This window comes from Hemitrygon akajei, chromosome 2, assembly GCF_048418815.1.
Source record: "Hemitrygon akajei chromosome 2, sHemAka1.3, whole genome shotgun sequence".
NCBI classification, from domain to species: Eukaryota; Metazoa; Chordata; class Chondrichthyes; order Myliobatiformes; family Dasyatidae; genus Hemitrygon; species Hemitrygon akajei.
In genome coordinates, this window is record NC_133125.1 from 204649649 (window position 1) to 204676720 (window position 27072).

Genomic DNA, 27072 nt, shown 5'->3' on the forward strand with positions numbered 1-27072 from the left:
GAGTGTGTGGGTGATGGGCAGATGGTGACTGTGGGGAGGGGTGTGTGGGTGATGGGCAGATGGAGAGGTGGGGATGAGTGTGTGGGTGATGGGCAGATGGAGAGAGTGGGAGGAGTGTGTGGGTGATGGGCAGATGGTGACGGTGGGGAGGGGTGTGTGGCTGATGGGCAGATGGAGAGGTTGGGGTGGAGTGTGTTGGTGATGGGCAGATGGAAAGAGTGGGAGGAGTGTGTTGGTGATGGGCAGATGGAAAGAGTGGGAGGAGTGTGTGGGTGATGGGCAAATGGAGACTGTGGGGAGGAGTGTGTGGGTGATGGGCAGATGGAGAGGGTGGGGAGGAGTGTGTGAGTGATGGGCAGATGGAGAGGGTGGGGAGGAGTGTGTGGGTGATGGGCAGATGGAGACTGTGGGGAGGACAGTGTGGGTGATGGGCAGATGGAGAGGGTGGGGAGGAGTGTGTGGGTGATGGGCAGATGGAGAGGGTGGGAGGAGTGTGTGGGTGATGGGTAGATGGAGAGGTGGGGAGGAGTGTGCAGACGATGGGCAGTTGGAGAGGGTGGGGAGGAGTGTGCAGGGGATGGGCAGATGGAGAGGTGGGGAAGAGTGTGTGGGTGATGGGCAGATGGAGAGGGTGGGAGGAGTGTGTGGGTGATGGGTAGATGGAGAGCTGGGGAGTAGTGTTCAGACGATGGGCAGGTGGAGATGGTGGGGAGGAGTGTGCAGGGGATGGGCAGATGGAGAGGGTGTGAGGAGTGTGTGGTGATGGGCAGATGGAGACAGTGGGGAGGAGTGTGTGGGTGATGGGCAGATGGAGAGGGTGGCTGGAGTGTGTGGATGATGGGCAGATGGAGAGGGTGGGGAGGAGTGTGTGGATGATGGGCAAATGGAGACGGTGGGGAGGACAGAGTGGGTGATGGGCAGATGGAGAGGGTAGGGAGGATTGTATTGGTGATGGGCAGATGGAAACGGTGGTGTGGAGTGTGTTGGTGATGGGGAGATGGAGAGGGTGGGGAGGAGTGTGTGTGGAATGGGCAAATGGAGACTGTGGGGAGGACAGTGTGTGTGATGGGCAGATGGAGAGGCTAGAGAGGAGGGTGTGGGTGATGGGCTGATGGAGAGGATGGGGAGGAGTGTTTGGGTAATAGGCAGATGGAGAGTGTGGGAGGAGTGTGTGGTGATGGGCAGATGGAGACGGTGGTGAGGACAGTGTGGGTGATTGGCAGATGGAGAGGGTGGGGAGGAGTGTGTGGGTGATGGGCTGATGGAGAGGGTGGGGAGGACAGTGTGGGTGATTGGCAGATGGAGAGGGTGGGGAGGAGTGTGTGGGTGATGGGCAGATGGAGAGGGTGGCTGGAGTGTGTGGATGATGGGCAGATGGAGAGGGTGGGGAGGAGTGTGTGGGTGATGGGCTGATGGAGAGGGTGGGGAGGACAGTGTGGGTGATTGGCAGATGGAGAGGGTGGGGAGGAGTGTGTGGGTGATGGGCCGATCAACAGTGTGGGGAGAGTTTTGGGTGATGGGCCGATGGAGAAGATGGGGAGGAGTGTGTGGGTGATGGGCAGATCGAGAGGGTGGGGAGGTGTGTGTGGGTGATGGGCAGATGGAGACGGTGGGGAGCACTGTGTGGCTGATGGGCAGATGGAGAGAGTGGGAGGAGTGTGTGGGTAATGGGCAGATGGAGAGGGTGGGGAGGAGTGTGTGGGTGATGCGCTGATGGAGAAGGTGAGGAAGAGTGTGTGGGTGATGGGCAGATGGAGAGGGTGGGAGGAGAGTGTGTGTGATGGGCAGATGGAGAGGTGGGGAAGAGTGTGTGGGTGATGGGCAGATGGAGAGGGTGGAAGGAGTGTGTGGGCGATGGGCAGATGGAGAGGTGGGGAAGAGTGTGTGGGTGATGGGCAGATGGAGAGGGTGGGAGGAGTGTGTGGGCGATGGGCAGATGGAGAGGTGGGGAAGAGTGTGTGGGTGATGGGCAGATGGAGAGGGTGGGGGAGGAGTGTGCAGACGATGGGCAGTTTGGAGAGGGTGGGGAGGAGTGTGCAGGGGATGGGCAGATGGAGAGGGTGGGGAGGAGAGTGTGGGTGATGGGCTGATGGAGAAGGTGAGGAAGAGTGTGTGGGTGATGGGCAGATGGAGAGGGTGGGGAGGAGTGTGTGGGTGATGGGCAGATGGAGAGGGTGGGGAGGAGTGTGTGGGTGATGGGCAGATGGAGAGGGTGGGAGGAGTGTGTGGGTGATGGGCAGATGGAGAGGGTGGGAGGAGAGTGTGGGTGATGGGCAGATGGAGAGGTGGGGAAGAGTGTGTGTGTGATGGGCAAATGGAGAGAGTGGGAGCAGTGTGTGGGTGATGGGCAGATGGAGAGGGTGGGGATGACAGTGTTGGTGATGGGCAGATGGAGAGGGTTGGGGAGGAGTGTGGAGACGATGGTCAGTTGGAGAGGGTGGGGAGGAGTGTGCAGGGGATGGGCAGATGGAGAGGGTGCTGATCATTGTGGGTGATGGGCCGATCAACAGTGTGGGGAGAGTTGTGGGTGATGGACCGATGGAGAGGGTGGGGAGGAGTGTGTGGATGATGGGCAGATGGAGAGGGTGGGGAGGAGTGTGTGGATGATGGGCAAATGGAGACGGTGGGGAGGACAGTGTGGGTGATACGCAGATGGAAAGGGTGGGGAGGACAGAGTGGGTGATGGGCAGATGGAGAGGGTAGGGAGGAGTGTGTTGGTGATGGGCAGATGGAAAGGGTGGTGTGGAGTGTGTTGGTGATGGGGAGATGGAGAGGGTGGGGAGGAGTGTGTCTGGAATGGGCAAATGGAGACTGTGGGGAGGACAGTGTGTGTCATGGGCAGATGGAGAGGCTAGAGAGGAGGGTGTGGGTGATGGGCTGATGGAGAGGATGGGGAGGAGTGTTTGGGTAATAGGCAGATGGAGAGTGTGGGAGGAGTGTGTGGTGATGGGCAGATGGAGACGGTGGGGAGGACAGTGTGGGTGATTGGCAGATGGAGAGGGTGGGGAGGAGTGTGTGGGTGATGGGCTGATGGAGAGGGTGGGGAGGAGTGTGTGGGTGATGGGCCGATCAACAGTGTGGGGAGAGTTTTGGGTGATGGGCCGATGGAGAAGATGGGGAGTGAGTGTGTGGGTGATGGGCAGATCGAGAGGGTGGGGAGGTGTGTGTGGGTGATGGGCAGATGGAGAGGGTGTGGAGCACTGTGTGGGTGATGGGCAGATGGAGAGAGTGGGAGGAGTGTGTGGGTAATGGGCAGATGGAGAGGTGGCGAAGAGTGTGTGGGTGATGGGCAGATGGAGAGGGTGGGAGGAGAGTGTGTGTGATGGGCAGATGGAGAGGTGGGGAAGAGTGTGTGGGTGATGGGCAGATGGAGAGGGTGGAAGGAGTGTGTGGGCGATGGGCAGATGGAGAGGTGGGGAAGAGTGTGTGGGTGATGGGCAGATGGAGAGGGTGGGAGGAGTGTGTGGGCGATGGGCAGATGGAGAGGTGGGGAAGAGTGTGTGGGTGATGGGCAGATGGAGAGGGTGGGGGAGGAGTGTGCAGACGATGGGCAGTTGGAGAGGGTGGGGAGGAGTGTGCAGGGATGGGCAGACGGAGAGGGTGGGGAGGAGAGTGTGGGTGATGGGCTGATGGAGAAGGTGAGGAAGAGTGTGTGGGTGATGGGCAGATGGAGAGGGTGGGAGGAGTGTGTGGGTGATGGGCAGATGGTGACTGTGGGGAGGGGTGTGTGGGTGATGGGCAGATGGAGAGGTGGGGATGAGTGTGTGGGTGATGGGCAGATGGAGAGAGTGGGAGGAGTGTGTGGGTGATGGGCAGATGGTGACGGTGGGGAGGGGTGTGTGGCTGATGGGCAGATGGAGAGGTTGGGGTGGAGTGTGTTGGTGATGGGCAGATGGAAAGAGTGGGAGGAGTGTGTTGGTGATGGGCAGATGGAAAGAGTGGGAGGAGTGTGTGGGTGATGGGCAAATGGAGACTGTGGGGAGGAGTGTGTGGGTGATGGGCAGATGGAGAGGGTGGGGAGGAGTGTGTGAGTGATGGGCAGATGGAGAGGGTGGGGAGGAGTGTGTGGGTGATGGGCAGATGGAGACTGTGGGGAGGACAGTGTGGGTGATGGGCAGATGGAGAGGGTGGGGAGGAGTGTGTGGGTGATGGGCAGATGGAGAGGGTGGGAGGAGTGTGTGGGTGATGGGTAGATGGAGAGGTGGGGAGGAGTGTGCAGACGATGGGCAGTTGGAGAGGGTGGGGAGGAGTGTGCAGGGGATGGGCAGATGGAGAGGTGGGGAAGAGTGTGTGGGTGATGGGCAGATGGAGAGGGTGGGAGGAGTGTGTGGGTGATGGGTAGATGGAGAGCTGGGGAGGAGTGTTCAGACGATGGGCAGGTGGAGATGGTGGGGAGGAGTGTGCAGGGGATGGGCAGATGGAGAGGGTGTGAGGAGTGTGTGGTGATGGGCAGATGGAGACAGTGGGGAGGAGTGTGTGGGTGATGGGCAGATGGAGAGGGTGGCTGGAGTGTGTGGATGATGGGCAGATGGAGAGGGTGGGGAGGAGTGTGTGGATGATGGGCAAATGGAGACGGTGGGGAGGACAGAGTGGGTGATGGGCAGATGGAGAGGGTAGGGAGGATTGTATTGGTGATGGGCAGATGGAAACGGTGGTGTGGAGTGTGTTGGTGTTGGGGAGATGGAGAGGGTGGGGAGGAGTGTGTGTGGAATGGGCAAATGGAGACTGTGGGGAGGACAGTGTGTGTGATGGGCAGATGGAGAGGCTAGAGAGGAGGGTGTGGGTGATGGGCTGATGGAGAGGATGGGGAGGAGTGTTTGGGTAATAGGCAGATGGAGAGTGTGGGAAGAGTGTGTGGTGATGGGCAGATGGAGACTGTGGGGAGGACAGTGTGGGTGATTGGCAGATGGAGAGGGTGGGGAGGAGTGTGTGGGTGATGGGCTGATGGAGAGGGTGGGGAGGACAGTGTGGGTGATTGGCAGATGGAGAGGGTGGGGAGGAGTGTGTGGGTGATGGGCCGATCAACAGTGTGGGGAGAGTTTTGGGTGATGGGCCGATGGAGAAGATGGGGAGGAGTGTGTGGGTGATGGGCAGATCGAGAGGGTGGGGAGGTGTGTGTGGGTGATGGGCAGATGGAGAGGGTGGGGAGCACTTTGTGGGTGATGGGCAGATGGAGAGAGTGGGAGGAGTGTGTGGGTAATGGGCAGATGGAGAGGGTGGGGAGGAGTGTGTGGGTGATGCGCTGATGGAGAAGGTGAGGAAGAGTGTGTGGGTGATGGGCAGATGGAGAGGGTGGGAGGAGAGTGTGTGTGATGGGCAGATGGAGAGGTGGGGAAGAGTGTGTGGGTGATGGGTAGATGGAGAGGGTGGAAGGAGTGTGTGGGCGATGGGCAGATGGAGAGGTGGGGAAGAGTGTGTGGGTGATGGGCAGATGGAGAGGGTGGGAGGAGTGTGTGGGCGATGGGCAGATGGAGAGGTGGGGAAGAGTGTGTGGGTGATGGGCAGATGGAGAGGGTGGGGGAGGAGTGTGCAGACGATGGGCAGTTTGGAGAGGGTGGGGAGGAGTGTGCAGGGGATGGGCAGATGGAGAGGGTGGGGAGGAGAGTGTGGGTGATGGGCTGATGGAGAAGGTGAGGAAGAGTGTGTGGGTGATGGGCAGATGGAGAGGGTGGGAGGAGTGTGTGGGTGATGGGCAGATGGTGACTGTGGGGAGGGGTGTGTGGGTGATGGGCAGATGGAGAGGTGGGGATGAGTGTGTGGGTGATGGGCAGATGGAGAGAGTGGGAGGAGTGTGTGGGTGATGGGCAGATGGTGACGGTGGGGAGGGGTGTGTGGCTGATGGGCAGATGGAGAGGTTGGGGTGGAGTGTGTTGGTGATGGGCAGATGGAAAGAGTGGGAGGAGTGTGTTGGTGATGGGCAGATGGAAAGAGTGGGAGGAGTGTGTGGGTGATGGGCAAATGGAGACTGTGGGGAGGAGTGTGTGGGTGATGGGCAGATGGAGAGGGTGGGGAGGAGTGTGTGAGTGATGGGCAGATGGAGAGGGTGGGGAGGAGTGTGTGGGTGATGGGCAGATGGAGACTGTGGGGAGGACAGTGTGGGTGATGGGCAGATGGAGAGGGTGGGGAGGAGTGTGTGGGTGATGGGCAGATGGAGAGGGTGGGAGGAGTGTGTGGGTGATGGGTAGATGGAGAGGTGGGGAGGAGTGTGCAGACGATGGGCAGTTGGAGAGGGTGGGGAGGAGTGTGCAGGGGATGGGCAGATGGAGAGGTGGGGAAGAGTGTGTGGGTGATGGGCAGATGGAGAGGGTGGGAGGAGTGTGTGGGTGATGGGTAGATGGAGAGCTGGGGAGGAGTGTTCAGACGATGGGCAGGTGGAGATGGTGGGGAGGAGTGTGCAGGGGATGGGCAGATGGAGAGGGTGTGAGGAGTGTGTGGTGATGGGCAGATGGAGACAGTGGGGAGGAGTGTGTGGGTGATGGGCAGATGGAGAGGGTGGCTGGAGTGTGTGGATGATGGGCAGATGGAGAGGGTGGGGAGGAGTGTGTGGATGATGGGCAAATGGAGACGGTGGGGAGGACAGAGTGGGTGATGGGCAGATGGAGAGGGTAGGGAGGATTGTATTGGTGATGGGCAGATGGAAACGGTGGTGTGGAGTGTGTTGGTGTTGGGGAGATGGAGAGGGTGGGGAGGAGTGTGTGTGGAATGGGCAAATGGAGACTGTGGGGAGGACAGTGTGTGTGATGGGCAGATGGAGAGGCTAGAGAGGAGGGTGTGGGTGATGGGCTGATGGAGAGGATGGGGAGGAGTGTTTGGGTGATAGCAGATGGAGAGGGTGGGAGGAGTGCGTGGGTGATGGGCAGATGGTGACGGTGGGGAGGGGTGTGTGGCTGATGGGCAGATCGAGAGGGTGGGGTGGAGTGTGAGGGTGATGGGCAGATGGAGAGGGTGGGAGGAGTGTGTGGGTGATGGGCAGATGGTGACTGTGGGGAGGGGTGTGTGGGTGATGGGCAGATGGAGAGGTGGGGATGAGTGTGTGGGTGATGGGCAGATGGAGAGAGTGGGAGGAGTGTGTGGGTGATGGGCAGATGGTGACGGTGGGGAGGGGTGTGTGGCTGATGGGCAGATGGAGAGGTTGGGGTGGAGTGTGTTGGTGATGGGCAGATGGAAAGAGTGGGAGGAGTGTGTTTGGTGATGGGCAGATGGAAAGAGTGGGAGGAGTGTGTGGGTGATGGGCAAATGGAGACTGTGGGGAGGAGTGTGTGGGTGATGGGCAGATGGAGAGGGTGGGGAGGAGTGTGTGAGTGATGGGCAGATGGAGAGGGTGGGGAGGAGTGTGTGGGTGATGGGCAGATGGAGACTGTGGGGAGGACAGTGTGGGTGATGGGCAGATGGAGAGGGTGGGGAGGAGTGTGTGGGTGATGGGCAGATGGAGAGGGTGGGAGGAGTGTGTGGGTGATGGGTAGATGGAGAGGGTGGGGAGGAGGGTGTGGGTGATGGGCTGATGGAGAGGATGGGGAGGAGTGTTTGGGTAATAGGCAGATGGAGAGTGTGGGAGGAGTGTGTGGTGATGGGCAGATGGAGACGGTGGGGAGGACAGTGTGGGTGATTGGCAGATGGAGAGGGTGGGGAGGAGTGTGTGGGTGATGGGCTGATGGAGAGGGTGGGGAGGACAGTGTGGGTGATTGGCAGATGGAGAGGGTGGGGAGGAGTGTGTGGGTGATGGGCCGATCAACAGTGTGGGGAGAGTTTTGGGTGATGGGCCGATGGAGAAGATGGGGAGGAGTGTGTGGGTGATGGGCAGATCGAGAGGGTGGGGAGGTGTGTGTGGGTGATGGGCAGATGGAGAGGGTGGGGAGCACTGTGTGGGTGATGGGCAGATGGAGAGAGTGGGAGGAGTGTGTGGGTAATGGGCAGATGGAGAGGGTGGGGAGGAGTGTGTGGGTGATGCGCTGATGGAGAAGGTGAGGAAGAGTGTGTGGGTGATGGGCAGATGGAGAGGGTGGGAGGAGAGTGTGTGTGATGGGCAGATGGAGAGGTGGGGAAGAGTGTGTGGGTGATGGGCAGATGGAGAGGGTGGAAGGAGTGTGTGGGCGATGGGCAGATGGAGAGGTGGGGAAGAGTGTGTGGGTGATGGGCAGATGGAGAGGGTGGGAGGAGTGTGTGGGCGATGGGCAGATGGAGAGGTGGGGAAGAGTGTGTGGGTGATGGGCAGATGGAGAGGGTGGGGGAGGAGTGTGCAGACGATGGGCAGTTTGGAGAGGGTGGGGAGGTGTGTGCAGGGGATGGGCAGATGGAGAGGGTGGGGAGGAGAGTGTGGGTGATGGGCTGATGGAGAAGGTGAGGAAGAGTGTGTGGGTGATGGGCAGATGGAGAGGGTGGGGAGGAGTGTGTGGGTGATGGGCAGATGGAGAGGGTGGGGAGGAGTGTGTGGGTGATGGGCAGATGGAGAGGGTGGGAGGAGTGTGTGGGTGATGGGCAGATGGAGAGGGTGGGAGGAGAGTGTGGGTGATGGGCAGATGGAGAGGTGGGGAAGAGTGTGTGTGTGATGGGCAAATGGAGAGAGTGGGAGCAGTGTGTGGGTGATGGGCAGATGGAGAGGGTGGGGATGACAGTGTTGGTGATGGGCAGATGGAGAGGGTTGGGGAGGAGTGTGGAGACGATGGTCAGTTGGAGAGGGTGGGGAGGAGTGTGCAGGGGATGGGCAGATGGAGAGGGTGCTGATCATTGTGGGTGATGGGCCGATCAACAGTGTGGGGAGAGTTGTGGGTGATGGACCGATGGAGAGGGTGGGGAGGAGTGTGTGGATGATGGGCAGATGGAGAGGGTGGGGAGGAGTGTGTGGATGATGGGCAAATGGAGACGGTGGGGATGACAGTGTGGGTGATACGCAGATGGAAAGGGTGGGGAGGACAGAGTGGGTGATGGGCAGATGGAGAGGGTAGGGAGGAGTGTGTTGGTGATGGGCAGATGGAAAGGGTGGTGTGGAGTGTGTTGGTGATGGGGAGATGGAGAGGGTGGGGAGGAGTGTGTCTGGAATGGGCAAATGGAGACTGTGGGGAGGACAGTGTGTGTCATGGGGAGATGGAGAGGCTAGAGAGGAGGGTGTGGGTGATGGGCTGATGGAGAGGATGGGGAGGAGTGTTTGGGTAATAGGCAGATGGAGAGTGTGGGAGGAGTGTGTGGTGATGGGCAGATGGAGACGGTGGGGAGGACAGTGTGGGTGATTGGCAGATGGAGAGGGTGGGGAGGAGTGTGTGGGTGATGGGCTGATGGAGAGGGTGGGGAGGAGTGTGTGGGTGATGGGCCGATCAACAGTGTGGGGAGAGTTTTGGGTGATGGGCCGATGGAGAAGATGGGGAGTGAGTGTGTGGGTGATGGGCAGATCGAGAGGGTGGGGAGGTGTGTGTGGGTGATGGGCAGATGGAGAGGGTGGGGAGCACTGTGTGGGTGATGGGCAGATGGAGAGAGTGGGGAGGAGTGTGTGGGTAATGGGCAGATGGAGAGGTGGGGAAGAGTGTGTGGGTGATGGGCAGATGGAGAGGGTGGGAGGAGAGTGTGTGTGATGGGCAGATGGAGAGGTGGGGAAGAGTGTGTGGGTGATGGGCAGATGGAGAGGGTGGAAGGAGTGTGTGGGCGATGGGCAGATGGAGAGGTGGGGAAGAGTGTGTGGGTGATGGGCAGATGGAGAGGGTGGGAGGAGTGTGTGGGCGATGGGCAGATGGAGAGGTGGGGAAGAGTGTGTGGGTGATGGGCAGATGGAGAGGGTGGGGGAGGAGTGTGCAGACGATGGGCAGTTGGAGAGGGTGGGGAGGAGTGTGCAGGGATGGGCAGACGGAGAGGGTGGGGAGGAGAGTGTGGGTGATGGGCTGATGGAGAAGGTGAGGAAGAGTGTGTGGGTGATGGGCAGATGGAGAGGGTGGGGAGGAGTGTGTGGGTGATGGGCAGATGGAGAGGGTGGGGAGGAGTGTGTGGGTGATGGGCAGATGGAGAGGGTGGGAGGAGTGTGTGGGTGATGGGCAGATGGAGAGGGTGGGAGGAGAGTGTGGGTGATGGGCAGATGGAGAGGTGGGGAAGAGTGTGTGTGTGATGGGCAAATGGAGAGAGTGGGAGGAGTGTGTGGGTGATGGGCAGATGGAGAGGTGGGGAAGAGTGTGTGGGTGATGGGCAGATGGAGAGGGTGGGAGGAGTGTGTGGGTGATGGGTAGATGGAGAGCTGGGGAGGAGTGTTCAGACGATGGGCAGGTGGAGATGGTGGGGAGGAGTGTGCAGGGGATGGGCAGATGGAGAGGGTGTGAGGAGTGTGTGGTGATGGGCAGATGGAGACAGTGGGGAGGAGTGTGTGGGTGATGGGCAGATGGAGAGGGTGGCTGGAGTGTGTGGATGATGGGCAGATGGAGAGGGTGGGGAGGAGTGTGTGGATGATGGGCAAATGGAGACGGTGGGGAGGACAGAGTGGGTGATGGGCAGATGGAGAGGGTAGGGAGGATTGTATTGGTGATGGGCAGATGGAAACGGTGGTGTGGAGTGTGTTGGTGTTGGGGAGATGGAGAGGGTGGGGAGGAGTGTGTGTGGAATGGGCAAATGGAGACTGTGGGGAGGACAGTGTGTGTGATGGGCAGATGGAGAGGCTAGAGAGGAGGGTGTGGGTGATGGGCTGATGGAGAGGATGGGGAGGAGTGTTTGGGTGATAGCAGATGGAGAGGGTGGGAGGAGTGCGTGGGTGATGGGCAGATGGTGACGGTGGGGAGGGGTGTGTGGCTGATGGGCAGATCGAGAGGGTGGGGTGGAGTGTGAGGGTGATGGGCAGATGGAGAGGGTGGGAGGAGTGTGTGGGTGATGGGCAGATGGTGACTGTGGGGAGGGGTGTGTGGGTGATGGGCAGATGGAGAGGTGGGGATGAGTGTGTGGGTGATGGGCAGATGGAGAGAGTGGGAGGAGTGTGTGGGTGATGGGCAGATGGTGACGGTGGGGAGGGGTGTGTGGCTGATGGGCAGATGGAGAGGTTGGGGTGGAGTGTGTTGGTGATGGGCAGATGGAAAGAGTGGGAGGAGTGTGTTGGTGATGGGCAGATGGAAAGAGTGGGAGGAGTGTGTGGGTGATGGGCAAATGGAGACTGTGGGGAGGAGTGTGTGGGTGATGGGCAGATGGAGAGGGTGGGGAGGAGTGTGTGAGTGATGGGCAGATGGAGAGGGTGGGGAGGAGTGTGTGGGTGATGGGCAGATGGAGACTGTGGGGAGGACAGTGTGGGTGATGGGCAGATGGAGAGGGTGGGGAGGAGTGTGTGGGTGATGGGCAGATGGAGAGGGTGGGAGGAGTGTGTGGGTGATGGGTAGATGGAGAGGGTGGGGAGGAGGGTGTGGGTGATGGGCTGATGGAGAGGATGGGGAGGAGTGTTTGGGTAATAGGCAGATGGAGAGTGTGGGAGGAGTGTGTGGTGATGGGCAGATGGAGACGGTGGGGAGGACAGTGTGGGTGATTGGCAGATGGAGAGGGTGGGGAGGAGTGTGTGGGTGATGGGCTGATGGAGAGGGTGGGGAGGACAGTGTGGGTGATTGGCAGATGGAGAGGGTGGGGAGGAGTGTGTGGGTGATGGGCCGATCAACAGTGTGGGGAGAGTTTTGGGTGATGGGCCGATGGAGAAGATGGGGAGGAGTGTGTGGGTGATGGGCAGATCGAGAGGGTGGGGAGGTGTGTGTGGGTGATGGGCAGATGGAGAGGGTGGGGAGCACTGTGTGGGTGATGGGCAGATGGAGAGAGTGGGAGGAGTGTGTGGGTAATGGGCAGATGGAGAGGGTGGGGAGGAGTGTGTGGGTGATGCGCTGATGGAGAAGGTGAGGAAGAGTGTGTGGGTGATGGGCAGATGGAGAGGGTGGGAGGAGAGTGTGTGTGATGGGCAGATGGAGAGGTGGGGAAGAGTGTGTGGGTGATGGGCAGATGGAGAGGGTGGAAGGAGTGTGTGGGCGATGGGCAGATGGAGAGGTGGGGAAGAGTGTGTGGGTGATGGGCAGATGGAGAGGGTGGGAGGAGTGTGTGGGCGATGGGCAGATGGAGAGGTGGGGAAGAGTGTGTGGGTGATGGGCAGATGGAGAGGGTGGGGGAGGAGTGTGCAGACGATGGGCAGTTTGGAGAGGGTGGGGAGGTGTGTGCAGGGGATGGGCAGATGGAGAGGGTGGGGAGGAGAGTGTGGGTGATGGGCTGATGGAGAAGGTGAGGAAGAGTGTGTGGGTGATGGGCAGATGGAGAGGGTGGGGAGGAGTGTGTGGGTGATGGGCAGATGGAGAGGGTGGGGAGGAGTGTGTGGGTGATGGGCAGATGGAGAGGGTGGGAGGAGTGTGTGGGTGATGGGCAGATGGAGAGGGTGGGAGGAGAGTGTGGGTGATGGGCAGATGGAGAGGTGGGGAAGAGTGTGTGTGTGATGGGCAAATGGAGAGAGTGGGAGCAGTGTGTGGGTGATGGGCAGATGGAGAGGGTGGGGATGACAGTGTTGGTGATGGGCAGATGGAGAGGGTTGGGGAGGAGTGTGGAGACGATGGTCAGTTGGAGAGGGTGGGGAGGAGTGTGCAGGGGATGGGCAGATGGAGAGGGTGCTGATCATTGTGGGTGATGGGCCGATCAACAGTGTGGGGAGAGTTGTGGGTGATGGACCGATGGAGAGGGTGGGGAGGAGTGTGTGGATGATGGGCAGATGGAGAGGGTGGGGAGGAGTGTGTGGATGATGGGCAAATGGAGACGGTGGGGATGACAGTGTGGGTGATACGCAGATGGAAAGGGTGGGGAGGACAGAGTGGGTGATGGGCAGATGGAGAGGGTAGGGAGGAGTGTGTTGGTGATGGGCAGATGGAAAGGGTGGTGTGGAGTGTGTTGGTGATGGGGAGATGGAGAGGGTGGGGAGGAGTGTGTCTGGAATGGGCAAATGGAGACTGTGGGGAGGACAGTGTGTGTCATGGGGAGATGGAGAGGCTAGAGAGGAGGGTGTGGGTGATGGGCTGATGGAGAGGATGGGGAGGAGTGTTTGGGTAATAGGCAGATGGAGAGTGTGGGAGGAGTGTGTGGTGATGGGCAGATGGAGACGGTGGGGAGGACAGTGTGGGTGATTGGCAGATGGAGAGGGTGGGGAGGAGTGTGTGGGTGATGGGCTGATGGAGAGGGTGGGGAGGAGTGTGTGGGTGATGGGCCGATCAACAGTGTGGGGAGAGTTTTGGGTGATGGGCCGATGGAGAAGATGGGGAGTGACTGTGTGGGTGATGGGCAGATCGAGAGGGTGGGGAGGTGTGTGTGGGTGATGGGCAGATGGAGAGGTTGGGGAGCACTGTGTGGGTGATGGGCAGATGGAGAGAGTGGGAGGAGTGTGTGGGTAATGGGCAGATGGAGAGGTGGGGAAGAGTGTGTGGGTGATGGGCAGATGGAGAGGGTGGGAGGAGAGTGTGTGTGATGGGCAGATGGAGAGGTGGGGAAGAGTGTGTGGGTGATGGGCAGATGGAGAGGGTGGAAGGAGTGTGTGGGCGATGGGCAGATGGAGAGGTGGGGAAGAGTGTGTGGGTGATGGGCAGATGGAGAGGGTGGGAGGAGTGTGTGGGCGATGGGCAGATGGAGAGGTGGGGAAGAGTGTGTGGGTGATGGGCAGATGGAGAGGGTGGGGGAGGAGTGTGCAGACGATGGGCAGTTGGAGAGGGTGGGGAGGAGTGTGCAGGGATGGGCAGACGGAGAGGGTGGGGAGGAGAGTGTGGGTGATGGGCTGATGGAGAAGGTGAGGAAGAGTGTGTGGGTGATGGGCAGATGGAGAGGGTGGGGAGGAGTGTGTGGGTGATGGGCAGATGGAGAGGGTGGGGAGGAGTGTGTGGGTGATGGGCAGATGGAGAGGGTGGGAGGAGTGTGTGGGTGATGGGCAGATGGAGAGGGTGGGAGGAGAGTGTGGGTGATGGGCAGATGGAGAGGTGGGGAAGAGTGTGTGTGTGATGGGCAAATGGAGAGAGTGGGAGGAGTGTGTGGGTGATGGGCAGATGGAGAGGGTGGGGAGGACAGTGTTGGTGATGGGCAGATGGAGAGGGTTGGGGAGGAGTGTGGAGACGATGGTCAGTTGGAGAGGGTGGGGAGGAGTGTGCAGGGGATGGGCAGATGGAGAGGGTGCTGATCATTGTGGGTGATGGGCCGATCAACAGTGTGGGGAGAGTTGTGGGTGATGGACCGATGGAGAGGGTGGGGAGGAGTGTGTGGGTGATGGGCAGATGCAGAGGGTGGGAGGAGTGTGTGGATGATGGGCAAATGGAGACGGTGGGGAGGACAGTGTGGGTGATACGCAGATGGAAAGGGTGGGGAGGACAGAGTGGGTGATGGGCAGATGGAGAGGGTAGGGAGGAGTGTGTGGGTGATGGGCAGATGGAGACGGTGGGGAGGACAGTGTGGGTGATTGGCAGATGGAGAGGGTGGGGAGGAGTGTTTTGGTGATGGGCTGATGGAGAGGGTGGGGAGGACAGTGTGGGTGATTGGAAGATGGAGAGGGTGGGGAGGAGTGTGTGGGTGATGGGCCGATCAACAGTGTGGGGAGAGTTTTGGGTGATGGGCCGATGGAGAAGATGGGGAGGACAGTGTGGGTGATTGGCAGATGGAGAGGGTGGGGAGGAGTGTGTGGGTGATGGGCTGATGGAGAGGGTGGGGAGGACAGTGTGGGTGATTGGCAGATGGAGAGGGTGGGGAGGAGTGTGTGGGTGATGGGCCGATCAACAGTGTGGGGAGAGTTTTGGGTGATGGGCCGATGGAGAAGATGGGGAGGAGTGTGTGGGTGATGGGCAGATCGAGAGGGTGGGGAGGTGTGTGTGGGTGATGGGCAGATGGAGACGGTGGGGAGCACTGTGTGGGTGATGGGCAGATGGAGAGAGTGGGAGGAGTGTGTGGGTAATGGGCAGATGGAGAGGGTGGGGAGGAGTGTGTGGGTGATGCGCTGATGGAGAAGGTGAGGAAGAGTGTGTGGGTGATGGGCAGATGGAGAGGGTGGGAGGAGAGTGTGTGTGATGGGCAGATGGAGAGGTGGGGAAGAGTGTGTGGGTGATGGGCAGATGGAGAGGGTGGAAGGAGTGTGTGGGTGATGGGCAGATGGAGAGGTGGGGAAGAGTGTGTGGGTGATGGGCAGATGGAGAGGGTGGGAGGAGTGTGTGGGCGATGGGCAGATGGAGAGGTGGGGAAGAGTGTGTGGGTGATGGGCAGATGGAGAGGGTGGGGGAGGAGTGTGCAGACGATGGGCAGTTTGGAGAGGGTGGGGAGGAGTGTGCAGGGGATGGGCAGATGGAGAGGGTGGGGAGGAGAGTGTGGGTGATGGGCTGATGGAGAAGGTGAGGAAGAGTGTGTGGGTGATGGGCAGATGGAGAGGGTGGGGAGGAGTGTGTGGGTGATGGGCAGATGGAGAGGGTGGGGAGGAGTGTGTGGGTGATGGGCAGATGGAGAGGGTGGAAGGAGTGTGTGGGCGATGGGCAGATGGAGAGGTGGGGAAGAGTGTGTGGGTGATGGGCAGATGGAGAGGGTGGGAGGAGTGTGTGGGCGATGGGCAGATGGAGAGGTGGGGAAGAGTGTGTGGGTGATGGGCAGATGGAGAGGGTGGGGGAGGAGTGTGCAGACGATGGGCAGTTGGAGAGGGTGGGGAGGAGTGTGCAGGGATGGGCAGACGGAGAGGGTGGGGTGGAGAGTGTGGGTGATGGGCTGATGGAGAAGGTGAGGAAGAGTGTGTGGGTGATGGGCAGATGGAGAGGGTGGGGAGGAGTGTGTGGGTGATGGGCAGATGGAGAGGGTGGGGAGGAGTGTGTGGGTGATGGGCAGATGGAGAGGGTGGGAGGAGTGTGTGGGTGATGGGCAGATGGAGAGGGTGGGAGGAGAGTGTGGGTGATGGGCAGATGGAGAGGTGGGGAAGAGTGTGTGTGTGATGGGCAAATGGAGAGAGTGGGAGGAGTGTGTGGGTGATGGGCAGATGGAGAGGGTGGGGAGGACAGTGTTGGTGATGGGCAGATGGAGAGGGTTGGGGAGGAGTGTGGAGACGATGGTCAGTTGGAGAGGGTGGGGAGGAGTGTGCAGGGGATGGGCAGATGGAGAGGGTGCTGATCATTGTGGGTGATGGGCCGATCAACAGTGTGGGGAGAGTTGTGGGTGATGGACCGATGGAGAGGGTGGGGAGGAGTTTGTGGGTGATGGGCAGATGCAGAGGGTGGGAGGAGTGTGTGGATGATGGGCAAATGGAGACGGTGGGGAGGACAGTGTGGGTGATACGCAGATGGAAAGGGTGGGGAGGACAGAGTGGGTGATGGGCAGATGGAGAGGGTAGGGAGGAGTGTGTGGGTGATGGGCAGATGGAGAGGGTGGGGAGCACTGTGTGGGTGATGGGCAGATGGAGAGAGTGGGAGGAGTGTGTGTGTAATGGGCAGATGGAGAAGGAGGGGAGGACAGTGTGGCTGATGGGCAGATGGAGATGGTGGGGTAGAGTGTGTGGGTGATGGGCAGATGGAGTGTGTGGGGAGGAGTGTGTGGGTGATGGGCAGATGGAGTGGGTGGGGAGGACAGTGAGGGTGATGGGCAGATGGAGAGGGTGGGGAGGACAGTGTGGGTTATGGGCAGATGGAGCGGGTGGGGATGAGTGTGTGGGTGATGGGCAGATGGAGAGGGTGGGTAGGAGTGTGTTGTTGATGGTCAGATGGAGAGGTTGGGAGGAGTGTGTGGGTGATGGGCAGATGGAGACCGTGGGGAGGACAGAGTGGGTGATGTGTAGATGGAGAGGGTAGGGAGGAGTGTGTTGGTGATGGGCAGATGGAGAGGGTGGGGAGGAGTGTGTGGGTGATGGGCAGATGGGGATGGTGGGGAGTACAGAGTGTGTGATGGGCAGATGGAGAGGCTAGAGAGGAGTGTGTGGGTGATGGGCAGATGGAGAGGCTGAGGAGTGTGAGGGTGATGGGCAGATGGAGAGGGTGCTGATCATTGTGGGTGATGGGCCGATCAACAGTGTGGGGAGAGTTTTGGGTGATGGGCCGATGGAGAAGATGGGGAGGAGTGTGTGGGTGATGGGCAGATCGAGAGGGTGGGGAGGAGTGTGTGGGTGATGGGCAGTTGGAGAGGGTGGGTAGCACTGTGTGGGTGATGGGCAGATGGAGAGGGTGGGGAGGAGTGTGTAGGTGATGGGCAAATGGAGACGGTGGGGAGTACATCAAGATGGCGGCGCGACGACGCAGGGCGCAGCGGCCACTCCAGTAAGGAATATCCGTTATCTGTAAGTAGGGGCCGTGCACAATCCTGATTTGATTGAGACGGATGTGTGAAGCACGGAGGAACATCTGGCGAAACTTCTGACATGCCTGTGCTGCTGACGCTGCTACTGAGCGATCGGAGAGATCTCCAGAGAGGAAGGCCCCGAATCCTCGGCTTTGCCTGTTGCTTGGTGGCCGGAGCCGGGGTTGAAGCACTCGGCAGAGATGGTGCTCGGTGCTCGGTGTCGGAGGGCTGGTCGGAGGCACGAAGTTGTCGGAACGGACTCACAGTTGGGCTGTGCTCGGGTGCTTCCAGAGGCTGCATCGGGAAGTTTTGCCACGTTGGAGGTTTCTTCCTTCTGCCATCTGCGTGAGATGATGGGCTATCTGGGACTTTGAGACTTTTTTTTTACCGTGCCCATGGTCTGCTCTTATCAAATTATGGTATTGCTTTGCACTGTTGTAACTGTATGTTATAATTATGTGGTTTTTTTGGTCAGTTAGTCTTGGTCTGTCTTGTGCTTATGTGATATCATACTGGAGGAACATTGAATTTCCCCTTGGGGATGAATAAAGTATCTATCTATCTATCTATCTATCTATCTACAGTGTGGGTGATGGGCCGATGGAGAAGATGGGGAGGAGTGTGTGGGTGATAGCAGATGGAGAGGGTGGGAGGAGTGTGTGGGTGATGGGCTGATGGAGAGGGTGGGAGGAGTGTGTGGGTGATGGGCAGATGGTGACGGTGGGGAGGGGTGTGTGGCTGATGGGCAGATCGAGAGGGTGGTGTGGAGTTTGTGGGTGATGGGCAGATGGAGAGGGTGGGAGGAGTGTGTGGGTGATGGGCAGATGGAGAGGTGGGGATGAGTGTGTGGGTGATGGGCAGATGGAGAGGGTGGGAGGAGTGTGTGGGTGATGGGCAGATGGTGACGGTGGGGGAGGAGTGTGTGGCTGATGGGCAGATGCAGAGGGTGGGGTGGAGTGTGTGGGTGATGGGCAGATGGAGAGGGTGGGAGGAGTGTGTTGGTGATGGGCAGATGGAAAGAGTGGGAGGAGTGTGTTGGTGATGGGCAGATGGAAAGAGTGGGAGGAGTGTGTGGGTGATGGGCAAATGGAGACTGTGGGGAGGAGTGTGTGGGTGATGGGCAGATGGAGACTGTGGGGAGGACAGTGTGGGTGATGCGCAGATGGAGAGGGTGGGGGAGGAGTGTGTGGGTGATGGGCAGATGGAGAGGGTGGGAGGAGTGTGTGGGTGATGGGTAGATGGAGAGGTGGGGAGGAGTGTGTGGGTGATGGGCAGATGGAGAGGGTGGGGAGGAGTGTGCATGGGATGGGCAGATGGAGAGGGTGGGAGGAGTGTGTGGGTGATGGGTAGATGGAGAGCTGGGGAGGGGTGTTCAGACGATGGGCAGGTGGAGATGGTGGGGAGGAGTGTGCAGGGGATGGGCAAATGGAGAGGGTGTGAGGAGTGTGTGGTGATGGGCAGATGGGGACAGTGGGGAGGAGTGTGTGGGTGATGGGCAGATGGAGAGGGTGGCTGGAGTGTGTGGATGATGGGCAGATGGAGAGGGTGGGGAGGAGTGTGTGGATGATGGGCAAATGGAGACGGTGGGGAGGACAGTGTGGGTGATACGCAGATGGAAAGGGTGGGGAGGACAGAGTGGGTGATGGGCAGATGGAGAGGGTAGGGAGGAGTGTGTTGGTGATGGGCAGATCGAGAGGGTAGGGAGGAGTGTGTTGTTGATGGGCAGATGGAGAGGGTGGGGAGGACAGTGTTGGTGATGGGCAGATGGAGAGGGTTGGGGAGGAGTGTGCAGATGATGGTCAGTTGGAGAGGGTGGGGAGGAGTGTGTGGGTGATGGGCAGATGGAGAGGGTGGGAGGAGAGTGTGGGTGATGGGCAGATGGAGAGGTGGGGAAGAGTGTGTGTGTGATTGGCAAATGGAGAGAGTGGGAGGAGTGTGTGGGTGATGGGCAGATGGAGAGGGTGGGGAGGACAGTGTTGGTGATGGGCAGATGGAGAGGGTTGGGGAGGAGTGTGCAGACGATGGTCAGTTGGAGAGGGTGGGGAGGAGTGTACAGGGGATGGGCAGATGGAGAGGGTGCTGATCATTGTGGGTGATGGGCCGATCAACAGTGTGGGGAGAGTTGTGGGTGATGGACCGATGGAGAGGGTGGGGAGGAGTGTGTGGGTGATGGGCAGATGGAGACGGTGGGGAGGACAGTGTGGGTGATTGGCAGATGGAGAGGGTGGGGAGGAGTGTGTGGGTGATGGGCTGATGGAGAGGGTGGGGAGGACAGTGTGGGTGATTGGCAGATGGAGAGGGTGGGGAGGAGTGTGTGGGTGATGGGCCGATCAACAGTGTGGGGAGAGTTTTGGGTGATGGGCCGATGTAGAAGATGGGGAGGAGTGTGTGGGTGTTGGGCAGATCGAGAGGGTGGGGAGGAGTGTGTGGGTGATGGGCAGATGGAGAGGGTGGGGAGCACTGTGTGGGTGATGGGCAGATGGAGAGAGTGGGAGGAGTGTGTGGGTAATGGGCAGATGGAGAAGGAGGGGAGGACAGTGTGGCTGATGGGCAGATGGAGAAGGTGGGGTAGAATGTGTGGGTGATGGGCAGATGGAGAGGGTGGGGAGGACAGTGAGGGTGATGGGCAGATGGAGAGGGTGGGGAGGACAGTGTGGGTGATGGGCAGATGGAGAGTGTGGGGATGAGTGTGTGGGTGATGGGCAGATGGAGAGGGTGGGGAGGAGTGTGTGGGTGATGGGCAGATGGAGAGGGTGGGAGGAGTGTGTGGGTGATGGGCAAATGGAGACTGTGGGGAGGAGTGTGTGGGTGATGGGCAGATGGAGACTGTGGGGAGGACAGTGTGGTTGATCGGCAGGTGGAGAATGTGGGGAGGACTGTGTGGGTGATGTGCAGATGGAGAGGGTCGTGTGGAGTATGTGGTTGATGGGCAGATGGAGAGGGTTGGGAGGAGTGTGTGGGTGATGGGCAGATGGAGAGGGTGGGAGGAGTGTGTGGGTGATGGGCAAATGGAGACTGTGGGGAGGAGTGTGTGGGTGATGGGCAGATGGAGACTGTGGGGAGGACAGTGTGGGTGATGGGCAGATGGAGAGGGTGGGGAGGAGTGTGTGGGTGATGGGCAGATGGAGAGGGTGGGAGGAGTGTGTGGGTGATGGGTAGATGGAGAGGTGGGGAGGAGTGTGCAGACGATGGGCAGTTGGAGAGGGTGGGGAGGAGTGTGCAGGGGATGGGCAGATGGAGAGGTGGGGAAGAGTGTGTGGGTGATGGGCAGATGGAGAGGGTGGGAGGAGTGTGTGGGTGATGGGTAGATGGAGAGCTGGGGAGGAGTGTTCAGACGATGGGCAGGTGGAGATGGTGGGGAGGAGTGTGCAGGGGATGGGCAGATGGAGAGGTTGAGAGAAGTGTGTATGATGGGCAGATGGAGAGGTGAGGAAGAGTGTGTGGGTGATGGGCAGATGGAGAGCGTGGAAGGAGTGTGTGGGCGATGGGCAGATGGAGAGTTGGGGAAGAGTGTGTGGGTGATGGGCAGATGGAGAGGGTGTGAGGAGTGTGTGGGCGATGGGCAGATGGAGAGGTGGGGAAGAGTGTGTGGGTGATGGGCAGATGGAGAGGGTGGGGGAGGAGTGTGCAGACGATGGGCAGTTGGAGAGGGTGGGGAGGTGTGTGCAGGGGATGGGCAGACGGAGAGGGTGGGGAGGAGAGTGTGGGTGATGGGCTGATGGAGAAGGTGAGGAAGAGTGTGTGGGTGATGGGCAGATGGAGAGGGTGGGGAGGAGTGTGTGGGTGATGGGCAGATGGAGAGGGTGGGTAGGAGTGTGTGGGTGATGGGCAGATGGAGAGGGTGGGAGGAGTGTGTGGGTGATGGGCAGATGGAGAGGGTGGGAGGAGAGTGTGGGTGATGGGCAGATGGAGAGGTGGGGAAGAGAGTGTGTGTGATGGGCAAATGGAGAGAGTGGGAGGAGTGTGTGGGTGATGGGCAGATGGAGAGGGTTGGGGAGGAGTGTGCAGACGATGGTCAGTTGGAGAGGGTGGGGAGGAGTGTGCAGGGGATGGGCAGATGGAGAGGGTGTTGATCATTGTGGGTGATGGGCCGATCAACAGTGTGGGAAGAGTTGTGGGTGATGGACCGATGGAGAGGGTGGGGAGGAGTGTGTGGGTGATGGGCAGATGCAGAGGGTGGGAGGAGTGTGTGGGTGATGGGCAGATGGAAACGGTGGGGAGGACAGTGTGGGTGATTGGCAGATGGAGAGGGTGGGGAGGAGTGTGTGGGTGATGGGCTGATGGAGAGGGTGGGGCTGACAGTGTGGGTGATTGGCAGATGGAGAGGGTGGGGAGGAGTGTGTGGGTGATGGGCCGATCAACAGTGTGGGGAGAGTTTTGGGTGATGGGCCGATGGAGAAGATGGGGAGGAGTGTGTGGGTGATGGGCAGATCGAGAGGGTGGGGAGGAGTGTGTGGGTGATGGGCAGATGGAGAGGGTGGGGAGCACTGTGTGGGTGATGGGCAGATGGAGAGAGTGGGAGGAGTGTGTGGGTAATGGGCAGATGGAGAAGGAGGGGAGGACAGTGTGGCTGATGGGCAGATGGAGAAGGTGGGGTAGAGTGTGTGGGTGATGGGCAGATGGAGTGGGTGGGGAGGAGTGTGTGGGTGATGGGCAGATGGAGTGGGTGGGGAGGACAGTGAGGGTGATGGGCAGATGGAGAGGGTGGGGAGGACAGTGTGGGTGATGGGCAGATGGAGAGGGTGGGGATGAGTGTGTGGGTGATGGGCAGATGGAGAGGGTGGGTAGGAGTGTGTGGGTGATGGGCAGATGGAGACTGTGGGGAGGACAGTGTGGTTGATCGGCAGGTGGAGAGGGTGGGGAGGACTGTGTGGGTGATGGGCAGATGGAGAGGGTGGGGAGGACTGTGTGGGTGATGGGCAGATGGAGACTGTGGGGAGGACAGTGTGGTTGATCGGCAGGTGGAGAGGGTGGGGAGGACTGTGTGGGTGATGGGCAGATGGAGAGGGTGGGGAGGACTGTGTGGATGATGGGCAGATGGAGAGGGTGGGGAGGACTGTGTGGATGATGGGCAGATGGAGAGGGTGGGGAGGACTGTGTGGGTGATGGGCAGATGGAGAGGGTGGGGAGGACTGTGTGGATGATGGGCAGATGGAGACTGTGGGGAGGACAGTGTGGTTGATCGGCAGGTGGAGAGGATGGGGAGGAGTGTGTGGTTGATGGGCAGATGGAGAGGGTGGGGTGGAGTGTGTTGTTGATGGTCAGATGGAGAGGTTGGGAGGAGTGTGTGGGTGATGGGCAGATGGAGAGCGTGGGGAGGACAGAGTGGGTGATGTGTAGATGGAGAGGGTGGGGTGGAGTGTGTTGTTGATGGTCAGATGGAGAGGTAGGGAGGAGTGTGTTGGTGATGGGCAGATGGAGAGGGTGGGGAGCAGTGTGTGGGTGATGGGCAGATGGGGATGGTGGGGAGGACAGTGTGTATGATGGGCAGATGGAGAGGGTAGAGAGGAGTGTGTGGGTGATGGGCAGATGGAGAGGCTGAGGAGTGTGTGAGTGATGGGCAAATGGAGACTGTGGGGAGGAGTGTGTGGGTGATGGGCAGATGGAGACTGTGGGGAGGACAGTGTGGGTGATGGGCAGATGGAGAGGGTGGGGAGGAGTGTGTGGGTGATGGGCAGATGGAGAGGGTGGGAGGAGTGTGTGGGTGATGGGTAGATGGAGAGGTGGGGAGGAGTGTGCAGACGATGGGCAGTTGGAGAGGGTGGGGATGAGTGTGCAGGGGATGGGCAGATGGAGAGGTGGGGAAGAGTGTGTGGGTGATGGGCAGATGGAGAGGGTGGGAGGAGTGTGTGGGTGATGGGTAGATGGAGAGCTGGGGAGGAGTGTTCAGACGATGGGCAGGTGGAGATGGTGGGGAGGAGTGTGCAGGGGATGGGCAGATGGAGAGGGTGTGAGAAGTGTGTGGTGATGGGCAGATGGAGACAGTAGGGAGGGGTGTGTGGCTGATGGACAGATGGAGAGGTGGGGATGAGTGTGTGGGTGATGGGCAGATGGAGAGGGTGGGAGGAGTGTGTGGGTGATGGGCAGATGGTGACGGTGGGGAGGGGTGTGTGGCTGATGGGCAGATGGAGAGGTTGGGTTGGAGTGTGTTGGTGATGGGCAGATGGAAAGAGTGGGAGGAGTGTGTGGGTGATGGGCAAATGGAGACTGTGGGGAGGAGTGTGTGGGTGATGGGCAGATGGAGACTGTGGGGAGGACAGTGTGGGTGATGGGCAGATGGAGATGGTGGGGAGGAGTGTGTGGGTGATGGGCAGATGGAGAGGGTGGGAGGAGTGTGTGGGTGATGGGCAAATGGAGACTGTGGGGAGGAGTGTGTGGGTGATGGGCAGATGGAGACTGTGGGGAGGACAGTGTGGGTGATGGGCAGATGGAGAGGGTGGGGAGGAATGTGTGTGTGATGGGCAGATGGAGACTGTGGGGAGGACAGTGTGGGTGATGGGCAGATGGAGAGGGTGGGGAGGAGTGTGTGGGTGATGGGCAGATGGAGAGGGTGGGAGGAGTGTGTGGGTGATGGGCAGATGGTGACGGTGGGGAGGGGTGTGTGGCTGATGGGCAGATGGAGAGGTTGGGTTGGAGTGTGTTGGTGATGGGCAGATGGAAAGAGTGGGAGGAGTGTGTGGGTGATGGGCAAATGGAGACTGTGGGGAGGAGTGTGTGGGTGATGGGCAGATGGAGACTGTGGGGAGGACAGTGTGGGTGATGGGCAGATGGAGATGGTGGGGAGGAGTGTGTGGGTGATGGGCAGATGGAGAGGGTGGGAGGAGTGTGTGGGTGATGGGCAAATGGAGACTGTGGGGAGGAGTGTGTGGGTGATGGGCAGATGGAGACTGTGGGGAGGACAGTGTGGGTGATGGGCAGATGGAGAGGGTGGGGAGGAATGTGTGTGTGATGGGCAGATGGAGACTGTGGGGAGGACAGTGTGGGTGATGGGCAGATGGAGAGGGTGGGGAGGAGTGTGTGGGTGATGGGCAGATGGAGAGGGTGGGAGGAGTGTGTGGGTGATGGGCAAATGGAGACTGTGGGGAGGAGTGTGTGGGTGATGGGCAGATGGAGACTGTGGGGAGGACAGTGTGGGTGATGGGCAGATGGAGAGGGTGGGGAGGAGTGTGTGGGTGATGGGCAGATGGAGAGGGTGGGAGGAGTGTGTGGGTGATGGGTAGATGGAGAGGTGGGGAGGAGTGTGCAGACGATGGGCAGTTGGAGAGGGTGGGGAGGAGTGTGCAGGGGATGGGCAGATGGAGAGGTGGGGAAGAGTGTGTGGGTGATGGGCAGATGGAGAGGGTGGGAGGAGTGTGTGGGTGATGGGTAGATGGAGAGCTGGGGAGGAGTGTTCAGACGATGGGCAGGTGGAGATGGTGGGGAGGAGTGTGCAGGGGATGGGCAGATGGAGAGGGTGTGAGAAGTGTGTGGTGATGGGCAGATGGAGACAGTGGGGAGGAGTGTGTGGGTGATGGGCAGATGGAGAGGGTGGCTGGAGTGTGTGGATGATGGGCAGATGGAGAGGGTGGGGAGGAGTGTGTGGATGATGGGCAAATGGAGATGGTGGGGAGGACAGTGTGGGTGATACGCAGATGGAAAGGGTGGGGAGGACAGAGTGGGTGATGGGCAGATGGAGAGGGTAGGGAGGAGTGTGTTGGTGATGGGCAGATGGAGAGGGTGGGGAGGACAGTGTGTGTGATGGGCAGATGGAGAGGGTGGGAGGAGTGTGTGGGTGATGGGCCGATCAACCGTGTGGGGAGAGTTGTGGGTGATGGGCAGATGCAGAGGGTGGGAGGAGTGTGTGGGTGATGGGCAGATGGAGACGGTGGGGAGGACAGTGTGGGTGATTGGCAGATGGAGATGGTGGGGAGGAGTGTGTGGGTGATGGGCTGATGGAGAGGGTGGGGAGGACAGTGTGGGTGATTGGCAGATGGAGAGGGTGGGGAGGAGTGTGTGGGTGATGGGCCGATCAACAGTGTGGGGAGAGTTTTGGGTGATGGGCCGATGGAGAAGATGGGGAGGAGTGTGTGGGTAATGGGCAGATGGAGAGGGTGGGGAGGAGTGTGTGGGTGATGGGCTGATGGAGAAGGTGAGGAAGAGTGTGTGGGTGATGGGCAGATGGAGAGGGTGGGAGGAGAGTGTGTGTGATGGGCAGATGGAGAGGTGAGGAAGAGTGTGTGGGTGATGGGCAGATGGAGAGGGTGGAAGGAGTGTGTGGGCGATGGGCAGATGGAGAGGTGGGGAAGAGTGTGTGGGTGATGGGCAGATGGAGAGGGTGTGAGGAGTGTGTGGGCGATGGGCAGATGGAGAGGTGGGGAAGAGTGTGTGGGTGATGGGCAGATGGAGAGGGTGGGGAGCACTGTGTGGGTGATGGGCAGATGGAGAGAGTGGGAGGAGTGTGTGGGTAATGGGCAGATGGAGAAGGAGGGGAGGACAGTGTGGCTGATGGGCAGATGGAGAAGGTGGGGTAGAGTGTGTGGGTGATGGGCAGATGGAGTGGGTGGGGAGGAGTGTGTGGGTGATGGGCAGATGGAGTGGGTGGGGAGGACAGTGAGGGTGATGGGCAGATGGAGAGGGTGGGGAGGACAGTGTGGGTGATGGGCAGATGGAGAGGGTGGGGATGAGTGTGTGGGTGATGGGCAGATGGAGAGGGTGGGTAGGAGTGTGTGGGTGATGGGCAGATGGAGACTGTGGGGAGGACAGTGTGGTTGATCGGCAGGTGGAGAGGGTGGGGAGGACTGTGTGGGTGATGGGCAGATGGAGAGGGTGGGGAGGACTGTGTGGGTGATGGGCAGATGGAGAGGGTGGGTAGGAGTGTGTGGGTGATGGGCAGATGGAGACTGTGGGGAGGACAGTGTGGTTGATCGGCAGGTGGAGAGGATGGGGAGGAGTGTGTGGGTGATGGGCAGATGGAGAGGGTGGGGAGGAGTGTGTGGGTGATGGGCAGATGGAGAGGGTGGGGAGGAGTGTGTGGTTGATGGGCAGATGGAGAGGGTGGGGTGGAGTGTGTTGTTGATGGTCAGATGGAGAGGTTGGGAGGAGTGTGTGGGTGATGGGCAGATGGAGAGCGTGGGGAGGACAGAGTGGGTGATGTGTAGATGGAGAGGGTGGGGTGGAGTGTGTTGTTGATGGTCAGATGGAGAGGTAGGGAGGAGTGTGTTGGTGATGGGCAGATGGAGAGGGTGGGGAGGAGTGTGTGGGTGATGGGCAGATGGGGATGGTGGGGAGGACAGTGTGTATGATGGGCAGATGGAGAGGGTAGAGAGGAGTGTGTGGGTGATGGGCAGATGGAGAGGCTGAGGAGTGTGTGAGTGATGGGCAAATGGAGACTGTGGGGAGGAGTGTGTGGGTGATGGGCAGATGGAGACTGTGGGGAGGACAGTGTGGGTGATGGGCAGATGGAGAGGGTGGGGAGGAGTGTGTGGGTGATGGGCAGATGGAGAGGGTGGGAGGAGTGTGTGGGTGATGGGTAGATGGAGAGGTGGGGAGGAGTGTGCAGACGATGGGCAGTTGGAGAGGGTGGGGATGAGTGTGCAGGGGATGGGCAGATGGAGAGGTGGGGAAGAGTGTGTGGGTGATGGGCAGATGGAGAGGGTGGGAGGAGTGTGTGGGTGATGGGTAGATGGAGAGCTGGGGAGGAGTGTTCAGACGATGGGCAGGTGGAGATGGTGGGGAGGAGTGTGCAGGGGATGGGCAGATGGAGAGGGTGTGAGAAGTGTGTGGTGATGGGCAGATGGAGACAGTAGGGAGGGGTTTGTGGCTGATGGACAGATGGAGAGGTGGGGATGA